The sequence below is a fragment of the Ochotona curzoniae genome, unplaced genomic scaffold (genome assembly GCF_017591425.1).
Source record: "Ochotona curzoniae isolate NIBS_2020 unplaced genomic scaffold, NIBS_Ocur_1.0 contig_430, whole genome shotgun sequence".
Lineage (NCBI taxonomy): Eukaryota > Metazoa > Chordata > Mammalia > Lagomorpha > Ochotonidae > Ochotona > Ochotona curzoniae.
The window spans coordinates 15423987-15432111 of NW_024466219.1; positions in this window are offsets into that span (position 1 = coordinate 15423987).

Here is an 8125-nt window from a genome sequence, read left to right on the forward strand (position 1 = left end):
CTAGAGGGGAAGCAGGACAGCCAGGAATCAAAGCAGACACTGATATGGGATATGGGCGTCCCAAGCAGCAGCTTCACATACTGTGCCACAATACCCACCCCACCCTTTTAAAAAAATATATAATGTTCGTCTATTTGAAAGGCAGGGTACCAGGTAAAGATGAAGATGTTTTCCAACTTCTGGTTTACCAACCCAAATTCCTATAATAGTCAGGGCTGGGCTGGGCCCAAACCAAGAGCCCAGTGCTCCAGCTGGGTCTCACACGAGTGGCATGACAGATGCACTGTTAGCAGGGAGCTGTTCAGAATGGAGTCACCAGGGCCAGCACATGCCTCAACTGACCAGTCCTTCACTTCCAAGTGAAGGAGCTGGTTTGTGTCTCAGCTGCTCCACTTCCCATTCAGCTCCTTGCCTGTGACCTGGGAAAACAGCTTACATGTTTGGGATCCTTCCAGGAGACCTGGAAGAAGCTCCTGGCTCCTGGATCCTAGCTTTCTTTCAGCTCAGCTCTGGCCATTGGTGACCACTTGGAGAGTGAACCAGCAGATGGAAGCTCTTTTTCCACCACTCCTTCTCTCTGTAAAATCTGCCTTTCCAACGAAAATAAATAAATCTTTTTTCTTAAAAAAAAAAATAAGTGGAACAACCAAGAGTCAAACCACTCCTCTACAAGTGGACCAACGTCACCAGTGGCAGCTTCACTCCCAGCCCCTCCAATGGTACAAACTTTCTCTCACAGTGATTGGCGGGGCAGTCAGTGGATTATTCTCTCTGTCTCACGGCACACAGAGGCTCAGGGTCTTTCAGCCTTACAGGTTGGTCTAGATCTCCTGAGTCCACAGCTGGACACACACAGAGGCTGAAAGCCCTCCAGCAAGGCTGCTAGGAGGGAATGGAATTGCGTTTCTGCGAGGAGCTTGACCTGGACGATTCCTGAGTCCTTCTGGCTCTCCCCACTGGTCTCGCTCCCACTAGCCCTTTCAAGTCTTCACATGTTTTCAGCAACAACAAAATGTCAGTTCCTATGCAGCACCCTCCAGGACATCCGCCGCCATCGTTCTGTCACTGAGATGCTCCTGACTCATTTCAGCCCCTACTGTCCCTCTTCCTTGGCAGCAGCAGGAACCACTCCCCTTGCCTTCCACCAGGGCTTGCCTGGGTATTTGGTGAAGGAGTCTCTTTGTACACACGATCGCTTCTGCTTTGTTTGCATTCATGTGTGCTGGGGTAGCTGGACCATCCAGGCACAGTCCCTGGCAGTCAGCTCTCTGTCATCTGGCCTGTGCCAACTCCAGTCAGAGCCTGTCCATCCTCTTGCCACGTTCCAGCCAACACGGCGATGATGTGGCAGTAAAGAGAACATCAGAGGAAGAGGGGTGGGTGGGGGAAGGGTGTCATCTTGTTCTTGCAGAATGTGCTTCGTGACCTTGAACTGAACTGGAGACTTCACTCCCCTGCCCCTACTTTGGGCTCAAGAAAACTTGGGAAGCAGAGACCAGAGGGTTCTGGGAGCAGGGGCAGGCTTCTCGTCACTCTTAAGGACTTCTCTCTAGGCAGCTGACAATCATATCTTTTCTCTGCACATTAAAACAATAATAATAATTAAGGTTTTTAGTGCAGACAGAAACAGTTACTGAAATAAAATCTATAAGATGGATTCAGACACTGAAGTTTCCATCGTGGCAGTGCCTGTAAGGAGATAGCAGCCGTAAGGGGATCAGGTGCTTCACTCAGCGCCATACGATCTTGTTTACCTTCTGCGTATTTCCAGGATGTAGATTACCTACTGATGGCCCCAAGTGCGCAGGTGATTTATTGCTTGTACTCGACCAGGCATCAACCTGGGAGTTTAGTGCAGTGCAAACAGCCCTCACCAAGGGGTCAGAAATCTGGGCAATCTAACAAGGAGCAGAGAAAGCCCTGGCCCTGGGCAAGCAGGATCGACAGATAATTGGCACTGGGATCATTCAGTTGGGGTGCGGGCCAGATGAAGGAACCTAGGAGGAAGTAGGGGAGGTAACCCTTGAAACCTTTTCTTTCTCCCACAAGCAGTTCAGACCCTTTCCTCTAATTAGTGGCAGGGGTCTCAGGTTGCCTTCTGCTGTGGACAGGAATGGTGATTCCTTTTCCAATTTATTCCAGAGGAGTCCAGTGAGCACTGGAAGTTTGGCCTCTTGGGTGTAAGAATGACCATAGGGCGCCTCCCAAGAACTTGGACGTTGGAATACAGCACAGAGGAGAGAGAGGCCAGCCTATGCCCTTGGGGGACTTGTGATCGGTTGATAAGAAAGGTAAATGTAAAACCAAAATAAGTGTAAAGGTATTGTGCAAATAATTCAGGACTCGTTCACAAGCTATTTATCAAGGATTTGCTACTGTGAGAAAGGAACCAAGTTAAGGGTGGAGTCAGAACACAGGCCAGTCCAGTGCCAGCCTTAAGTCAGGTAGCAAAAAGAGGAACAAGGAGCTGACCTGGGAGATGGTACAGGGGTAAGGGAATGATTTCGGGCCTTAGTGGAATTGTAACTTGGGTCAAAATCATCTGAGAGAGGATACTGGAGGAGGAGGAAAGGTGTGATGCTGGAAAATAGAAGAGATGTAGGAAGGAAGGGAACAAGTGAGCGAGAGAAGGAGACAGCAAGCAAGGCTTTTGCAGCTACTTTTGACCCGGTTGGAAAGATACCTCTTCCGTGAGTGTTCCCAGTTAGAATCAGACCCCCGTGTCTCCAGTCCCCCAAACCCTCCCACTGCATCTCCTGTCTGAATGCTTCCTTACTGTTTGTTCTACCTGGAGAACTGAGTTCTGTATTCACAGTGGGAGTGACTCCTTTTACTTTAGCTCTTTACTAGCTTTCTAAAGTACAGCTTTCATACAATAAAATGTACAAGCCTTAAGTGGATGGCCCATTGATTTTTTTTGAAGATTTATTTATTTATTGCTGGAAAGTCAGATATACAGAGAGGAGGAAAGACAGAGGAAGATCTTGCGTCTGCTGATTTACTCCCCAAGTGGCTACAATGGCCAGAGCTGAGCTGATCCGAAGCCAGAAGCCAGGAGCTTCTTCCAGGTCTCCCACACAGGTGAAGGGTCCCAGGTCTTTGGGCTGTCCTCTGCTACTTTCCCAGGCCACAAGCAAGGATCTGGATGGGAAGCAGGGATGACTGAGACAGGAATCAGCATGCATATGGACCCCCGTGCGTACAGGGCGAGAACTTTAGCCAGTAGGCTACCACGCTAGGCCCGGCCCAGTGAATTTCTTTAAAAAATTATTATTATTAAATGTTTAGAAGATGCCAACTGAGAAAGCTTGGTGACTTTTTTTTAGTTATTTATTTTTATTGGAAAGGTGGCTTTACAAAGAGAAGGAGAGACAGAAAGAAAGATCTTCAGCCCTTGGTTCACTCCCTAAATGAATTTTTATATATGTTTATGCCTGTATAATGTGAGGGCTGAAGGAAATTTCTCCTCCAACCTCTGGAATAATCAGACAAACATTAAATAGGAGAAAAGTGGGTGGGTTTATTAACAACCAGAAGCAGCAAACACAGCATAGTGGTGGGGAACTCGCTTAGCATTGCTCACATACTTACATACTTCCTCTCTTTAAGGAGGGCAGTCGGTAAGTATGGGAAGCAGAGACACTTTGGAGGGATCATAAATGATGACTCGGGAATGGATGGTCCCAGAGACAGGAATCTGAGGGTCTGGGAACACGAATGAGGGGCAGAGTTACGTTGGAATGTAAGCCTGCCCGGGTGAGTGAGGAAGCTTAGAGGGACCTTGATGCTGAGCCTACCTTCAAGAACTTTCCCTGATCTTAAGCTCAAACTGCTCCATGTGCCAAAGTGGCTCTGTGTAGGGGCGTCATTCTCTGGGCTTCAGCAGTCCCACCTGAAGTATCCAAAGTTCGTACAATCATAGTGACTGTGGATACGGAAAAATCGAGTGGGTAGCAGAGCAGCTACAGGAAACAGCCCGGTCCCCAGGGCACAGTAAGATCCTGTTCCAGAAGATGGGGTAGCAGATGGGTTTTTCCCATTCAGCATCTTTGCATGATGCAGGCGAATAGATCTGCTATGCAAGAAATTTCCATGAAAGCCAAAGAACACCCAGAACTGTTGGACTCAATCAGTGCAGACACTGAGCCTGCAGGGCTGCCAGCTGAAGAGGGTTCTAGATTTTTGTCTTGATGCATGTTCAGTTGGAAGAGAAGCAGGCAATGGCCACCTAACATTTTCCTGAATTGTAGTGGGTGGTGAGTTCTGAATTTCAAAGTCAGCCAGCTTTGGCTTGAAGGAATCAGAAAAGGGCAGTTTTAATGTCAGCAAGTCCAAGCCAGGGAACTGGGAAAAAACTGGCAAACATTTGTTTGGGGCCAGACAAGAATTCAGGATACAGCCCCAGTGGTAGATCAACAATAAAATCTCAAAATCGTCATCGTCATCAACGACTCCAGGGACAGGCGCATAACCATTTGCCTCAGAAGCATAGTTTTTCTCATTCCAGTATCCTTAATTTCACCAAAGACAATCATAATAAAGTCCAACGTACATCTCAGTCTTGTTAAACATGGCTTAATGACTTGCATAATGTGCAACCGGAAGTGACTAACCGTTTAGTTCCTTTAAGACATACTGTGCCAGAACTTTTCCAATAAAGAATCTCAAATTAGACTTCATAGAAGCTCCTCCCCCCGGACTAGCAAGGCACGCCAAGGAATCGCTGCCAGGCTTCACCTGTGGCATCTAGGTGAACCTTTTGTTTCTTGAGGTTCTGGGTAACTTGAGGTCCCTGAGCCTGTTCATTCTTTGCTCTCTGCAAGGCCAGGACCCCTGTAAAGGAAGCCTGGTTCCAAGCCACTTCTCCCAAGGGCTATTTGTGACTTCATTAAGTCAGTCCTCACATCCTCAAAGTGGTCTGGTGGAGCCTGGCAACATTCCATCTCGGGCAAAGCTTAGTAATGGCCACTATCGCCCATTGCATCCTGTTACCAAGAGAACAGATCCCTACTGAATTGATGCAAACAACAACATTGTTATCAGATGATGAATACTCACAAGTAGTTTTGAATTCTGAGAGTCATATGGAGAGAACAATAAACACTTCAATTCTGTGGGAACAAAGTGGCTTTACCCTACTGATGGGAGCCACAGTTGGACTCAAAGTGGGCTCAAGTCCCTGCTGCTCCATTTCCCATCGAACACCCTGCTAGTGGCCCTGGAAAAGCAGTAGAAGATTGTCCGAGTGTTTGGGCCCCTACCACCCACATAGGTCCCTGGATGAAGCTCCTGGCTCCCAGCTTCAGCCAGGTCCAGCATTATTGCAACCATTTGGGGAGTGGCCCAGCAGATGGAAGACAGGTCTTTCTGTGTCTCTTTCTCTTCTTCTCTCTCTATATAATTCTACCTTTCAAATAATTTTTTAAAAAAGATCTATCCATCTTTATTGGAAAGACAGATATATACAGAGAGAAGGAGAGACAGAGAAAAGGATCCCCTCTACCTGCTGGCCCACTCCCCACGTGGCCACAATGGCCAGAGCTGAGCATAACCAAAGACAGGAGCCAGGAGCCATCTTTGGGTCTCCTACATGGGTGCAGGGTCCCAAGGCTTTGGGCTATCTTTGACCACCTTTCGAGGCCACAAGCAGAGAGCTGGAAGGAAAGTGGAGCAGCTGGGACACTAACCAGTGCCCATATGGGATCCCGGTGTACGCAAAGCGAAGACCCAAGCCATAATATAATATAATATAATATAATATAATATAATATAATATAATATAATATGATATGATATGATATGATATGATATGATATGATATAATATATATACCAGGCAACAAATTGCTAGCTAAAATGGAAATCCAAAAATTTCTCTGGTCTGAATTTAAAATTCTTTGTCTTTGAAATGCCTTAATAAACAGATTTCTTTCTGGATATGTAGTTCTATTTAGCTCAGGAAAGAAGTTAGTGTAAAGAAATAAACAGAAACTAGAGTAAGCAAAGTCTCTATTATGTTCTGAATGCAAATTAAGATTATAAACCTCTGCATACCTGCACATGGCTAAGGCAACTCTTGGCAGGAGGGAAAAGATTCCGGCAGAGAGCATTTCAAAGCCAAAAGTCGCACAGACCAGAACAAGTTCTTTCTTACAAATATTTCTTTCCTCAAAGCAAATTAGCCAAGGAAATGGAGCTGTTGTGCATGAAGGGAGTTTGTTTGTTTTGTTTTGTTTTGTTGTTTTTTAAAGATTTATTTATTTTTATTGCAAAGTCAGATATACAGAGAAGAGGAGAGACAGGGAGAAAGATCTTCTGTCCAATGATTCATTCCCCAAGTGACTTTAACGGCTGGTATTGTGCCAATCCAAAGCCAAGAGCCTGGAACCTCCTCCAGTTCTCTCATGTGGGTTCAGGGTCCCAAGGCTTTGGGCCGTCTTCGACTGCCTTCCCAGGCCACAAGCAGGGAGCTGGATAGGAAGTGGGGCTGCTGGGATTAGAACCGGCGCCCATTCACTTGGGGAGTGAATCATCAGACGGAAGATCTTCCTCTCTGTCTCTCCTCCTCTCTGTATATCTGACCTTGCAATAAAAATAAATAAATCTTAAAAAAAAAAAAGAGTTCAGATGACAAATGGCCCTGCCTCATGGAACTTCTTCTTTTAAATAAATTTATCCTTTAATTTCATTCTTCAGGAACATTTCCCAAGAGATTTACTTATTTGTTTATAAGGACTCCACATCTGGGTTTTACCTTAAGGAATCTTTCCTGACAAGTGACATAGGAAGACAAAAGACAGAGAAAAGCAAAGTCTGTCTAGAGCAAAGGGATCCAACAAGACAGAATCAAATCAACATATGCTGGTGTCGCTAAACCTAGGGGCTAATCCATAGAAATCAAAGACTTTTTGCCCAGTGATCTGAGTTTGGAGCCACAGAGAGATAAGCAGAGATTGTATTTTCTGCTTAAGCAGATTCTAGATACCAGGGCCTGAGTGATAAGAAAGCTTTCCCTTTCGGCTTAATGACACCTCACGTTCCATGTCTCCTTGACCTGGCCTCCAGGAAACCAGAGGAACTTTAGAATTTCTTGAACCCAAGTAAATTTCTCTTTTCCTTTCATTTTTTTTTTCCATGAGCACTTTTCTTATCAAGCACATTTTAATTTATTTTTATTCTACTTGAAAGAGTGATAGAGAGATCTTCTCTCCACTGGTTCAACTCCCTAAATGGCTGTCACAACCAGATGTGAGTCAGATGAAAGCCAGAAGTCTGGAATTCTGTCTCTAGATTCCAAACCTGCAGGGGCGAAGGGTCCCTCCACCCTCCGAAGATGCAGTAGGCCAAACAAAGACTGATGGGGAGAAGATGCATGCAAGTTCTTACCACACCAAAAAAAAGTCCAGACCTACAGGGATGGGAGTAGGATTATCCAGTTTCTTAACATTATTTACAAAATACCCATTTTCCTACAGGAGAGACAGAGAACCGGGCAAGTAGCAGTTTTCAGGGATTATAGATGATTTTTAGGGAAACAAATGACCCCAGAGACCATCTCTTTGGAATCTGGGTGATTCCAAGGGATATTGTTTTCTAATGAATGTTCACACAGGTGCTTCAAAACACTCGTGGGGTGACGGGCAGGTGTCGTGGTCCCTGGGACACCCACATCCCCTCCTGGGGTGCTGGTTTGAGTCCTGGCATCTCCACTTCTGACCCAGTTCCCTGATAATACGTAAGAAACAGCAATGAGGGCTCAAGTGCTTGGGGCTCGGTCACCCACATGGGAGACCAGAATGAGTGCTTGGCTCCTGACTTCCTCCTGGCCCAGCCCTGTTAGTGAACCAGCTTAATGGAAGACATTCACTCTCTCTCTTTCTGTCACTCTGCCTTTCAAGCAGATGAAAAATAAATAAATGAAATAACAAGAAAAGGAAAAACTCAACAAAATGAAACTTTTAAAAAATGTTTATTTTGTTCTGTAAATCTTTGAAATTCACACATAGGCTTTTCATATCACATTTCTCATGGACTGATCACGCATACAGTCCTCTATTCTGACATCAAGCATGAGAGCTTGGGGTGAGAGAAAGGCAATTTTGTAACCCACTAGGCTGACTGCAGGT